Here is a 15173-nt window from a genome sequence, read left to right as displayed (position 1 = left end):
TAAGAAGGGGGTTCAGAGGTTTATCGCTAATTTTTATAGGAAGTTTATAAAGAACTTCTCAGGCCTGGTAGCACCCATCACCCAGCTCACCAAGGTGGGGGTGAATTTCCAATGGACCCCAGCAGCACAGGCTGCTTTTGAGGTGTTAAAGAAGCTGTTCACAACAGCTCCCATTCTGAGCCACCCTGATGCATCATTGCCGTATATATTAGAGGTAGACGCATCAGAAGTGGCTGTAGGAGCAGTGTTGTCACAAAGAGTAGGGGCCAAGGAGCTAATGCACCAGGTGGCTTTCTTTTCTAGGAAGCTCTCCCCTTCGGAAAGAAACTATGATATCGGGGATCGGGAATTGTTAGCCATTAAGGCAGCATTAGAGGAATGGCGGTGTCCTACATCCCATTTTGGTCTATACCGACCATAAAAACCTTGAGTATCTGAAGACAGCTAAACGCCTCCATCCACGCCAGGCCAGATGGGCACTATTCTTTGCGAGGTTTAGCCTACATATCACCTACCATCCTGGGTCTAGAAACACAAAACCAGATGCTCTCTCCCGGATGTTTGAGGACCCTAGAGAGACACCTCAACCGGATACCATCTTGCCGACAGGTAGCTTTTTATTGCTCCAGTCTGAGCTGTTGTCCAAACTGCAGGCTGCATCCACCCGGGTTCCTGATCTACCTGGAATCCCATTACAGAGCAAGAAAGTTCTTTTTTGGAGGAGGGAACAGATCCTGGTACCCAAGGAGACTCGGTCCCTGGTTTTAGGCTATTGCCATGACCCTCCACTGGCGGGTCACTTTGAGATACACAAAACCTTAGAATTGGTACGACGCACATTTTGGTGGCCAAATATGGCCAAAGATTGTGAAGCGTACATTAAATTTTGCCCTATCTGCAATCAAAATAAACCCACCAGAGACAGGGCTTGGGGCCTGCTGCGACCCTTGCCAATACCTGACCGGCCTTGGAGTATGATCTCCTTAGATTTTATCATGGAACTGCCACCTTCGCAGGATCACACCATGATTTTTGTAGTGGTAGAACGTCTTTCTAAGATGGCCCACTTCCTTCCACTAGTAAAGACACCATCCGCTTCCGAAACAGCACAGGTTTTCATTAAGGAGATAGTGAGACTTCACGGAGTGCCAAAGGATATTGTTTCAGATCGGGGAGTTCAATTCACGTCCAAATTCTGAAAGGCGTTATGTGAGGGGTTGGAGATCAAGTTATCTTTTTCTTCAGCATATCACCCACAGACTAACGGGCAGAAAGAGTGGACCAATCAGACGCTCGAACAATATCTGAGATGTTACACATCATTTCTGCAAGACGACTGGAAGACACTTCTGCCACTGGTGGAATTCGCCTACAATAATGCGAACCATTCTGCCACCAATCAATCCCCATTCTTCGCCAACTATGGGTTCCACCCTACTTTTCTGACAGACCTGGTTCCAGAAAACTCAGTCCCAGCAGCCCAGGAGACCCTAAATTTCTTCACAACCAATAATAAGTTATTACAGGAAACGATGGCTAGAGCCCAGGAAGATAGTTTTTTGACAGGAGGAGAAAGGGGGAATTGGTCATACACCCCGGGGATCGGGTTTGGTTGTCAACAACCAACCTAAAACTGGCATGTCCGTCGAGGAAATTGACACCCAAATTTTGTGGGGCCTTTTCAAGTAGAACGTAAGGTCAATGAAGTGGCATTTACTCTAGCACTTCCCGAATCCCTTAAAATACATCCGGTTTTCCATGTGTCGCTGCTGAAACCTGCAGTACCAGATCCCTTTTTAGATCGCAGATCTAGACCTCCAGAGGCCATAGACATTGATGGGGAAGAGGAATTCGAGGTAGAGGCAATTATGGACTGCAGGAAAAGGGGTGGTCAAACGCAATACCTGATCAAGTGGAAAGGCTGTGGGCCAGAGGAGAATTCGTGGGAACCTGCTCAAAATGTCCATGCTCCCAGATTGATGCGGGAATTCCTTCGCAACCAGCCTCAAAGGGGGAATCGGGTGGGCATCCGGAGGCTGCCCGTAAGGGGGGGCAATGTCAGGGACCTCAGATCTGGCCGAGATCTCACACGGGTCTGCGCATGTGCGGTATGCCCGGCCGCACTAGCATACGAGCATTGTAACCTGGGCACCCGCGACAGCAGTGACGGTCGCGCATGCGCACTCGCGATCGTGGAAGCGCGCCTGGCAGCAATCAGGGTGCAGTGCGCCCTATTTAAAACAGAACAGGTCTGTGTTCTAATTGCTGTATGGTCTTACCTGTATCCTGTGTTTCCTGTATTGAGATTGCCTTGTGGCCGACCCTGCTTGACCCTGATTTGCTGATTGTCTCCTGTTCTGATCCCTGGCTTGTCTGACCATTCTCTTGTTTAATCCTGCACGTTCTGATCTCCTGTTACCGAACCCGGCTTGTGACCCGTTTATCCTTCTGTCTACTGTTTTGGTACCGTTCTGCCTCCACCGTTACCGACCCGGCCTGCCTGACTCTGCTCTCGCTACCTCCTCACATCAGGCTCTCATCTGCTATACACCTCCGGTGGTACTTATACCACAGCTGGGTGAACCCAGGGGTCGTGACCTAGTCTCGGCCTGCTCCAAATCCACCCCCACCATCAGGGGCCCTGGTGAACAAGCAGGTTGGGACTTAGATTCCGCGCCTTGGGGGATTCTGGTCTGTGGAACGTTAGAGGCTACCGCCGACAGGGACATAACAGTAACATACTCCAAGAAGGTAAATGCCATCATATTTTAACTGTGCATTTAGGGTGAAGTGCCCATAGGTGCCAGGCTTTATAAAATTTGTTATATGATAAGTGGAAGATAGAAAATCTCCTCTTCATGTCACATTGGAAATTAAGATTGGCAATCACTCTCATTACGGAAGGGGACTCTGTGGTTCCATAAGCTAGTTATATTTTTTTTAGCTGCATAGAGGAGGTGTATTATGATGTTACGAAGTTCTGGGGAAAATCTTTCAATGCCTGTATGGAGAAGCGCTAAGTCTGGGCTAGGGGGTATTACCATGCCGGTAATTTCTGAGATTGTTTTAAATATATTGTTCCAATATGATTTGATGGATATACAGGACCATATAATATGGAAAAGGGATCCTGTTGGTCCGCATTGTCTCCAACATTGTGGAGAAGTATTTGGATAGATTCTGGTCAGTTTAATTGGGGTTAAATACTACTGATGTAGTAGCTCAATATAAGATTCCCAATGAGTAGCACATTGAGATGCCTTATATGTGATGGTGAAGGTTCTCTTCCACACTTAATCTGTGACCTTTTGGGAGAAAGTGACTTCCCAATTGGATAGAGATGTTGTTTTAAAAGTGTGTTTTGCATCCATGAGAATTGAGTAGAATAAGGATATGCCTTTGCCAGGATACTTGGGTCTATTTAAGAAGGAGGATGCTGAAGAAGGGAGTGTAGTAGAGCAGGGGATATTATTGGATTTCAAACAATGTGAAATTAGAAGGTATGTAAATTCATCTTTGGAGGGTAATGTCTATTTAAGAAGGAGGATGCTGAAGAAGGGACTGTAGTAGAGCATGGGATATTATTGGATTTCAAACAATGTGAAATTAGAAGGTATGTAAATTCATCTTTGGAGGGTAATGAATATTTCTGCTGTAGTTGAGGGAATGTGATCAGTTTTTGGTGAGTGAAAAGATCAGATATGAGGGATATGTCTAGCTGTTCCTAAGAAGTTAGATTGATGTCTGGAATTAAGGTGGTGAGAGCTTTGAGAGGAATATGGATCTTATTAGATTTAGGTAGGGGGTGAGATAGTAATTTTACCCATGCATCTATTGAGGCTCTGATACAGGGGTGTGTTGTTATTATTGGAGGTTTTCTATCAGTGGAACAGAGTAAAAAATATGATTGGGGTGTGCTGGGGTAGAGTAATTGAGTTTCTAAAAGTGACCAATTTTTTTGTTCTGATGGATGCCACCAGAAATGCATCTGGTCTAGTAGGGTAGCTAGGTAATATGTGTGTAGATGAGGGAGGTTTGTTCCCCTTTTATTGGGGGGATGAATAATTAGGTTACTGGAGCATCTGGGATGCTTAGAGTCCCTTAAAAATTTAAAGAGACATCTCTGTGCTGTGTGGAAGAAAATCATTGGTATTGGAATGGAAAAAGTCCTGAAGATATATAAGATTTTGGGGAAGATATCATTATTAATGGTGCAATGGTGCAAAGCGGCCCAATTTGGACAGACCAAATGTGCACAGGGAGGATATTTCTCTAGGTAAGTTCTGGACAAATGTTTTATAGTTGTGTTCATATAATAGGGATGGGGATAGATTGATTCCAAGATATGGGATTGAGTGTTATGTCCAAATATAAAACTCTTTTGACAAATGAGTTGGGTTCTTTTTTTATTTCAATAATTTTTATTGAAAGATTTTCAATAACAGAACAAAGTAATAGTATTCGGTTCAGTAGAGAGTATATTCATACAATATAGTATTACTAAGGATTTACCCCACCATTTGGCTGGGGTTAAAATTAGGGTTTAAGCCATAAGCATCAGAGGTAGACTTGGATATATACTGAACCTTGGTGAGATGTAGGAAATGGTGAAGGGGTATTGAACAAGTGGGGATAAGGAGGAGGGTAGTGAGGGGGGGGGGTAAGTGTAATGGGGTGGAAAAGGAGTACCAGTCTAACATGCGTGGGTAGCTTAATTGTTTGTAAATATCAGGAGTGTACTGAGTAGTTAGGGTTTTGTAACCAGCTAGTCCATTGGGAATTCAATTTGTGTTAGGTGGAGTTATTAAAGGCCGATCTTTTTTCCATTTCACATTGGAAATTAAGATCTAGTGGCTAGTTTGACAGGGGTTAGGTACCTTTGGTGGAGGATTTGTAAGTATGATTCCCAGTGCGAGCTGCATCAGGATGATTTGTAGGTAGTGTTAAATGTCGTGTTCCATGTTTGTGCCGTAATTATTTCTGAAAGGGTTTTTTCACAATTGGATAGGGAATTAGATTTTAGAGCAAATTGCAGGTTCGTTATGTACTTGTAGAAAGTGAAGATGCCTTTACCTGGGTATTGTGGTTTGGTAAAGAAAAGATAGGCGGTATTTGGAATCTTTGTAGTATGAGGTATATTTTTTGTTTGCATACAGTGGACGATTCTTAAGTAGGTGAAATATTCAGTGGTAGGAAGATTGAATTTGGTTTGGAGATTCTGAAATGAGTGTAGGGTGTGGTCTTTATAGAGGTCTGTTATTTTATGTATGTTTAGTTTTTCCCATTGAAATAGGTCCAGAGAGGGTGTAATGGAATGTAGTATGTCAATTGGGGTAAGGATTTGTTTGGGATCTGTGTATTCCGTGGTCAGAAGATCGCACCAGGCTTGAAGAGTGGCTTGGATACATGGGTGTTTTAGTTGGTAGTTTGTTTGTGACATTGATGGAATTAGAAGTACATTTTGGGGTTTAAGTGGAAGAACAAGTAAGGTTTCCATTGTAGACCAGATTTTTTTCTCTGGTTGGGTTCCACCAAAAATATATTTGGTCCAGAAGAGTAGCATTATAGTAGGATTTTGGAAGATGGCCATATTAAGAGATTGGTGGTGCATCTAGGTTTTTTAGAGTTCCATAAGAATCTGGCGAGAATCGATTGTAATTTGGAGAAAAAGGTGTTAGGAACTGGTATGGGAAGTGTGCAAAAAATGTATAGAATTTTTGGTAGGATTTACATTTTAAATGTCGCAACTCGGCCTAATTTGAAAAGTTCTGAGGTGCGAAGGGTGGCAATTTCTTGGGGTATAGTTTCAAGTAGTATTTTGTGATTTGAGGTGAATAGTTGGTCTGTTGTTGCGGTGAGTTTGATTCCTAAATAGGGGATGTTGTTTTTTTTCCCAGGAGAAGGGGAATTGTTTAGCAAGTAATTTTTGGTATGTGGAGATTTAGGATTGAAGATTTGGGTTTATTAAGTTTATAGTAAGAAACCGTTGAGTACTGTTGAAGGTGTGTGCGTATCGTTTTGAGAGATTTGGTTGGGTTGGTAATCATCAATATGATGTTGTCTGCAAATAGACTAATTTTGTGTTCAGTGTTAAGGTGTTTGATGCCAGTGAACATCGGGTCGTTCCTAAGTTTAGAGGCTAAGGGTTCAATGAGCAATGCAAATATGATGGGAGATAGTGGGCAGCCTTGTCTAGTACCATTGGTGATATCGAAGGGGTCTGATAATGTTCCGTCTGTTAGTACTCTGGCTGAGGGGAGGGAGTATAGTGATAAGATGGCTATTAACATCCATCCTGTAATACCAAATTTCTGTAGGGTCAATTGCATAAATATCCAATGCTTTTTCTGCATCTAAGGATAAGAGTAATGAGGGTTGCTTGGTGTGTTCTAAGTGGTGAAGAAGAGACATAAGTCTTCTGGTAGCGTCAGGTGCTTGGCGACCTGGTATGAATCCTACTTGGTCTGGATGTATCAAGGTAGGAAGATAGGTAGTAAGTAGAAGTATTCTGTAAGCTATAATTTTTGCATAGAGTTTTATGTCTGTATTGAGTAGGAAAATTGGTCTATAATTTTGGACAAGTTGTGGGTCTTTGCCAGGTTTTGGTATTGTCGTTATTATCGACTGTAGTATGTCCTTGGGGAATATACCAGTGGTGGCTGCATGATTAAAGAGTTTGGTCAAGTATGGTGATGGGTTAGGGGCAAATTGTTTGCAAACTTCGTTCGTATATCCGTCGTTTCCTGGAGATTTGTTAAGAGGGAGTGTTTTGATGGTTATTTCTATTTCTTTGGGAAATATCGGGGTCGATATAGCGTCAAGTTGAGATGGAGAGAGTTGGGGGAGTTTAGTTGTGTGATGAATTGTTGTATGGATGTTAGTGTTGGTTGGATAGTGTCAGGGTCATTTTTTAAGGTTGTATAGTTGTTGGTAATAGGTCACAAAAGCATTGGCTATTTCTTGTGGGCTTGTAGTTAAGGTATGTGTGCTTGGGTGCTGAACTGAGGATATTTTGGATTTTAGGCGTCGTTGTTTAATCATTTTGGTTTATAGGGAGTTGGCTTTGTTGCTGAGGGAGTAAAATTTAGTTTTCATTTTTTGGAGGTTAAGGTTATATTTATAAAGTAGGAGGGTTCTGAGTTTGTTTCTGTCTGTGGTGAGGGAAGTAGAAGTTGAGGGATTTGGGGATTTTTTATTTAATTCTTCTTTTGTTTTAATTGACATGAGGAGTTCATCAGTTTGTTGGTTTCTTAGTTTGGTGATACAGGAATTTAGTTGTATAATAGAAACCTCTCATGTATGCCTTGTAAGTGGTCCATAATATAGGTATAGAGATATCAGGTGATTCATTCATTTCAAAGAACATATTATGTGCGTCCAATATATGTTTCTTGGTGTCTGGATTTTTCAGTAGGATCGAGTTCAATCTCCATATTTGAGAGATCATAGAATGTTGATTGTGGTCTAGAGTAATGGAAATTGGAGCGTGGTCTGACCATGTTATGGTGCCGATCTTGGGAGACCAGATATAGTAAATGCAGGGTCCTGGGTTTAGTAACACTTTTTTTGCTTATTAACAATTTATATTGGTATATATATATATATATATATATATATATATACATACAAGCAGTAAATTGGAAGAGGAACACAAGAGAAAGAGGGAGCACATCGATGGTGAAATCTGCATGGTTACAAACATAATAATGTCACATATAGCAACAGTGGGGAGGCCATTAGAACCGTACATTTAGAGAGAGGTGGGAAGAGGCAAAATTATCCCATGGGTGCCACACTGCCTCGAACACAGCAATCAAACAGGCATGTAGAGCAGTCAAGTATTCCATCTGTCTCACATCAGCAATAATTTTAAACAGAGTTGGCATCGAAGGAGGTATAGAGGATAGCCAACACATAGGAATGCTTCTTCTAGCCGCAGTCAGATTATGAGTGGTGAGTTTCCTGGCCATTTTGGGAAGACCTGGGAATGGCAGGCTCAATAAGAAGTATAGGGGCTCAAAGGGGAGAGAGGTATGCAATAGCAATTGTAAAAAGGACAAAACCTCTTCCCAAAAAGGAATAATGGATCCACAGGTCCAAAAATTGTGGAAGAGGGAGCCAAAGTCTTTCTCGCAACGTCAGCAGGCGGAAGAAGCATTTGGGGCATGAATTACATCAGGAGTTTTGTACCGCAATTCATAATTTTGTATGTATTTTCCTTATAAAACCCACAGACTTAGATGTGCTTACACAAATTTTCTTCCACTGCATCAGATCAATGTCACATTGTAAAAACTGGGACCACTTGTGCATGTAATGATGAGTGTCATTAGAGAGGGGGGAAGCATCCATAAGAAGTTTGTACGTATTAGAAATGATGCCCCTTTGATGGGGACCTTGTTTGCATAGATGCTCAAAGGCAGTGGGTTTCCCAAAAGTCAATGTGGGGGACATGGTAGAGAAAAAGTGGCGTATCTGAAGGTAAATATATAAATGTTGGGAAGGTAGATCTTTTTTCTGGAGGTATGATAATGGTTTCAGCTTCTGAGTTACAGGATGTACTAAGTGGCGTAGTTGGAAGAGATTGGCTGTGACCCAAGGGAGCACGCCGGGCATGGCCAGACTATCTGGAAGGTTGGGGTTAAAGAGGATATTAGTCAGTGGGGAGCAATCTGAGGTCAATGCAAACCTAGTCTTACATTTCTGCCAAATACTCATAGAGAATTGCATGGGGCAAAGGAAGAGACGACGGATAGAGGCAAGGTCCACTGTCGAGCTCGACCAGAGGAGAGAACAAGGATGAGTCAGAGCCAATTGTAAGGACTCGATCTCAGCCCACAGGTTGGGAGGATAGTGGGTGGATCACGATATAAGGAAGCGAAGGTGAGTAGCATAGTAATAGGTCACGATATCCGGTGCCCCTAGGTCTCATCTAGAACAGAGAGAAAGTAGTACACTATGTGCGATTCTATGTTGCTTATTATGCCAAATGAAGTGTAGAAGATATTTCTGGAGGGAGTGTAGTTTGGAAATAGAAACAGGAATGGGGAGAGTCGCAAATAAGTACAGGAGTTTGGGCAGTACAGTCATTTTTATAACGTTGATGCATCCCAGAAAGGGGGTAGGATATCCCAGAATTTCAAGGAGCAAGAGATAGCTATAAATAGAATGGGGGGGGAGGAAATTGGCGTTATATATAGAACTGTAGGAGGAAGTGAGGGTAGTACCCAAATATTTTAGAGAATGAGTGCACCATCGATAAGGGAAGGATCCTTGGAGGGACGAGAGGACAGCTGGTGGGATATGAACTGGGAGTGCTTCAGTTTTGGAGGTATTAACCTTGTAACCTGAGATGATCCCGAACTGACGTACAAATTTTATGCAATACTGGAAGAGAGATTTGGGGATTTGAGAGTGTAAGGAGGATATCATCCGCAAATAGGGATAGTTTTTACTCATGGCCATGAGATAATATCCCTTGTATGTCGGGATGAGACTGGATTGCAATAGCCAACAGTTCCAAGCAGAGGATAAACAATAGAGGGGAGAGTGGGCATCCCTGTCGTGTACCATTCAACATCTGGAAAGGGGGTGAGAGAAAAGAGGCCAGTCTGACCTGTGAGGAAGGATAAGAGTAGAGAGCTTTTAAAGCTGCCACGAACGGGCCACGGAAGCCAAACTTCTCCAAGATCATAAACATATAAGGCCAGCTGAGGTGGTCAAAAGCTTTTTGGGCATCTAAGCTCAATAAAATGGTGGGGGTAAAAGACTGGTTAACCAAGTCAACCAGATCAATGGATCTCCTGGTATTATCAGCTGCATGTCTGGCAGGAACAAAGCCTACTAGGTCTCTGTGTATGAGCTTGGAGATGAGCCTGGACAGCCGATTGGCTAGGATCTTAGTAAAGATCTTGTAATCAGAGTTTAGTAGAGCAATAAGATGGTAATTATCTAAGATAGAATGATCCTTGTCAGGTTTGGGAATTACGGAAATATATGAACGGGAGAAGTCAGCCTGGGGAGTAATACCCTTGAAAAAATCTTGATAAAGAGAGAGAAGATGGGGAGCCAGGATACCAATAAGGGTTTTGTAATAAGAGTAGGGCAATCCATCTGGTCCTGGGGTTTTGCGTGAGGGGAAATGTTTAATTTTATCAAATAGTTCTTCAGATGAAATGTCAGCGTTAAGGGCCGAGATGTCAGAAGGCGATTGCTTTGGTAATAGTATAGGGTTAAAAAAACCTATCAAAACAAGTCTCTGTGAGGGGAGGATGGAGATCTGGGGTCAAACAGTTGTAAAGGGACTCATAATATGAGCCAAAAAGAGAGGTCACTTTATGCAACCCAGAAATAGACGGTTTTGCAAGAAGTCTATGTTCAGCTAGGGTTAGCTGGCGGACTACAGTAATCCTGGCACTCCCTGAGGTTTTCTTCAAACGAGAACCCATGGAGCTACAAAGACCTCAAAATACCGACTTGTGGGCTTCCCATATGGTTGAGGTAGATGGTACAGAGCCTACATTGTGGTGTAAGTACATGTCAAGTCCCTGTGAGAGCTCAGCACGGAGATGTTCCATGGTTAAAAAAGTCTCATTGGGGCGCCAATGGCCTGCCTTTGGCATAACATTAGGGAATAACAGGTTTAAGGTTGAAGAGGCATGGTCAGACCATGTGATAGGGTTGATGTCAGAGAAAACCTGGAGAGGGAGCAGAGGAGCTGAGATAAAAAAATGATCTAGGTGAGAATAACTACGATGAGGGGTGGAGTAGAAGGTGAATTGTTTGTGGAGAGGGTGCCAAATCTGGCAGGCATCAAAGAGACGATGCTCCCTGATTAATTTGCGAAAGGATTTCAAGGAGGAGCATTGCCACTTCAGAGGAGTGGACTCGAAGAGAACCTTCCTGTCTTTGTGTGGTGAGAGGATTAAATTAAAGTCACCCCCTATAATCATGTGTGGAGTAGAGAAGGAGCCTAATTTGACGAGTGTTTGTGTAAGAAACTGTAACTGACCTGAATTTGGGGCATATAAATTCAACAAAATAAGAGGGATGTCACCAAGCATGCATTCTAAAATAATGAAGCGGCCATGATGATTGACCCTGGAGCAATGTGTCCGAATCATAATTGCCACTCCAGCCTTCCCAGATGAATCAAAGGCCAAGTAGGATTGCGAAAAAAAACCTTGAGGCAAAACGAAAGGAGCCAGTTGATTTATAATGGGCCTCCTGGACAAAAATAATGTCTGCTCCTGAATTCCTTCAAAGCCATCCACCGTTTCTGAATGGAGTTAAGGCCTGCAACATTATATGACAGAAGCCGTAAGGCCATCACAAAATGACAATGGATATCGCATGTGTACCAGCAGAAAAGGTAAATGGGATAGCATCGATGGAACAAAGCAGAAAACAAGTAACATTAATAGATCACATAAGATGTAAACCGGAAACATTACTTTAGAAAACATAGATATCCGTAAGGATATACACTTGGGAAAAACATCTATACCCAAGTCATCCAGGCCAGTGGCTGGAAGGGATCAGGGGCAACACGACAACTGAAACATAACAGTCGTCAAACCTGGCCAGAAAAACAAGACATATGAAAGCACCCAGCAAGGGCTCAGCCAGCAAAAAAAAAAAAGGGAGGGGAAGGAGGAGAGGGGGGGGGGGGGGAGGGAAGGAGGGGGGAGAAGGGGGGGAGGGAAGGGGGAAGGGGCGGGGGAAGAGGGGGAAGGGGAGGGGCAACCCCAAAGTATCCACAGGAGAACACCCTATAAGAGCATCAGGTAGGCTCATCGCTGGAACGATCAGGACGAGGACGTTGTGGAGTATGTGAAAGATGCTTCCGGACCCCACGAACTGGTGTCCAAATCTTGTTGGGGGTAACAGAAGGGCGAGATGGGGTAGGCAGTAATAAGGAGGTGTCTTCCGATAAAGGAGGTAGTCCCAATTGCTTCAGAAAGGAGTCCGCCTCTAAAAGATCATGCAGGATAACTTGGGAATTATCTTTTGGAGATGACCAGCTTGAAGGGAGAACCCCAGCGATAGGGGACACGGTGATGTTGAAGATGTGTGGTGAATGGCTTCAGCGCAAGGGTGGACTGACAACTCATGGGGTCCCTGGGCAATAGGGGATCACAGGGCCCCTGTGTCCTTGACAAAACTCAAAAAAGCCTATGAAAAAGGTACCAGGGGCATCTCATGGGGCCCCCTACTGACCCGTGGCCCTCGGGCGGTGCCCGAGTTTCCAAATGGTCAGTCCGCCCCTGCTTCAGCGCCTGCTGTTTGGCCAGGGTAATCAAAGAGAGATCACAGAAGAGCTGGAGCCTGTCCCCTTTAAATTCCAAGGAAGACTTGTTGCGTACGGAGGCTAACAAAGCTTCTTTGCTTTCAAATAGATGAAAGTGGATGATGATGTCGCGTGGTCTGGTGTCGTCAGCAGGTCTAGGGCCTAGTGATCGGTGGGACTTGTCCAGGCACCAGTCTGCTTCTGGAACCATGGGGGCGGTTGCGGTGAAGAAGGACAAGAGATGTTGGTGGAGTTGGGAGTCGGCAATAGATTCAGATACCGCGAATACGGATATTCTATCGGCGTTCCCTGTTTTCTAAATCTTCTTGTTGGAGCTGGATTTGTGACATGGTGTGCTTCAGATACGTTTTATCTTCTTCTAAGACATGGACGTATTGCACCAATTCGTCAGATTTATTCTCCAATTGATCCGCACGTTCACCAATCTGGGCTACTACCCCTCTAAGATCTAAAGCCAATTTGCCCACTTCAGCGGATATAGAGGCGGTAATGTTGCGTAAAAATACTTGTAATTTTCCCTCCAATACAGATACTGTGAGAGAAGGTGATACATATGGAGTGGAAGGAGCGGAGAGAGGATGACTCAGTGAAGGGTGTTCTAACGCCCCCCCTTATCAGTGTCAGGGGCTTGGGATCCTCCATCTGGGGGTTAAGAGGTTGGGGACGCTTGCTGCACAGGGTGAGATGGAGCTGCAGTACGTTCTACCGCTGCTGGGGGTCCGGAGCTCGTCCTCGGGGTCGCGCCCATAATTGAGGCCGGGGATTGCGGCCTATTGAGGAACCTCTGCAGTGGGGAGGGCCGTAGGTCATGTGGCGGTGGGGAAGGGGGCTTCCAGCACCCGATCTTCCCCATTATTTCTCCCCTTATGTGCTGAGCTGGGTGCGGGGCTGATGTGACTCATCCAGAGACTCCTGGAGGCTGAAGTTGTGCCGTGGGTGAGTCGCTAAGGCCGGGGATGTATGGAGCTCAAGGGAGATGCGACCTTCATTGTCCCCCGTTGCGCATGTCTAGTAACACTTTAAAGACTAGATTGTACTGTTCCTTAGCTAAAGCATACTTAGCTGAAGCATACTGCTCTTCTTTCACTTTACTCATAAACAACAAAGGAAGCCTACACCTTTGTGGTTTTCTTACTGTGGAGATTCCAGTTTGTATGTCAGTGACTTTTTAATGAACGCAAAAAAAAAATACTAAAAAAACTGTATAAAATAAAACAGCTAGTCATGAATCATATGAACGTATGGGCCATGGATGTGCATAACCTATATAGCAGCAGCATTTGGGTAGGATACGGAAATTCATGGATCTGTGTACTCATCTCTAGAATTAATTTTCATAGAATAACAGGGATATGGTTGTCATTTCCTTTTTTCAGCTTTTAAGGATTTTGTTTGTTTTTATATGTATGCATCGATTCATTAAACAACTTGTGCACAATACATTTGGTCCGGTTTGTAGATCTATTTATATTTTTGTTTCTGATAGTTTATTTTTTTCAAGGTTACCAGAACAGGACTTTGGATTTTAAGAAAATTCAGCAAATTTAGAAAGTTCTGTAGTTTTCATTTTCTTATGGATAATGTCTTAATATAATCATGAGGAAACATACAGAGGCTAATATAGAGGACCATTCCTTCTGAAAATGTTGTCTGGCCATCAAGATGACATTCTACCATCATAATGCATATTTGTACTGCATTCTCCATAGTTGTGCTATACCAGTGATTTAAAAAGCACCCTAATTGCCCAGAATAGAAGCTATGCATTTAACATTATCAGAAGGATTTCAGCAATAGCAATGCCTCAGTTTTCATTGTGACTGATTTACTTTAAGACACACAGATACAGTTTGGCTATATAACTAATCGCTTCTAAATCTCTTTTACAAATATATTGTCCTGCTGTGTTGCACACGATGCACCACTTAGCATCCTAATGAGTGCCTGTCCAAATTCAAATATAATTTCTCCAAGACTACTGAGATGCATTAGTTTTCTAATACCCACATTAAAATGAAAACTGTAGATATTCTTACATATAGCACTTCAAACATGATGCATGAACAAATAATATTACTTCTATGTGAATCCAATAAAAATATTTGAATACATGTAATGCAATGAAATATTTGATAAACTCCAAGTGTACTATATAATAGCACTATAATCATATTACGCTATACACACAAGGCTTTTTTCACAAATCAATTCTGTATAACTTTACACAAACATAATGCTGGTCATACAAAGAAAACTGCAAGTCCATCTATATTAATTAACCTATTAACCTTGCAGTATGTTATCTGCAAATGTCAAGTCTCCTGTGTCCAATGGATTCTGTCAAGAGCCAATATATTCATTGTTCATTGGACTGCAGAGACCAAGCTTGTGCAGTGCTTGTGCATTGTTGTCTGTGGAGGTCAACAGGCATCTATTTATTGTGATACAGTACAAAAGAATTACTTTAAAGAGTTTAAAATGCATAAAAAGCCAGAATCCCTTATATAAACTCTCATATATGAAACAGTACTGTTTTATAATGTTTAAGGGAAAACAGCAGTAAGAAAATATTTAGTAGAATAAGCAGGATTTTTTTTTTTAGAAGAAAAACATGTTACAATTCTTTGGGACCTGCAGGTGAATGGAACTTACAAGTTGGGATGAGTAGATTTATTTCATCCAATTTGATTTCACACAAAATGACTGATTCTAGAAAGACAGGCCTCCAATTCTGCAAGGCTGAGCTGGTTTGTTACAGGACACAACCCAAGTTGCCAGGGGCTTATTTACCACAAGGCAAACAAGGCATTTACCTAGGGTGGCATTTTTTATGAGGGGCAGCACTACCCCCTGGAAGAAGAGA

The sequence above is a fragment of the Staurois parvus genome, unplaced genomic scaffold (genome assembly GCF_062004578.1).
Source record: "Staurois parvus isolate SC_StPar_1 unplaced genomic scaffold, SC_StPar_1.0 ptg000243l, whole genome shotgun sequence".
In the NCBI taxonomy this organism is placed as follows: domain Eukaryota; kingdom Metazoa; phylum Chordata; class Amphibia; order Anura; family Ranidae; genus Staurois; species Staurois parvus.
This window is presented reverse-complemented; position numbering follows the sequence as displayed.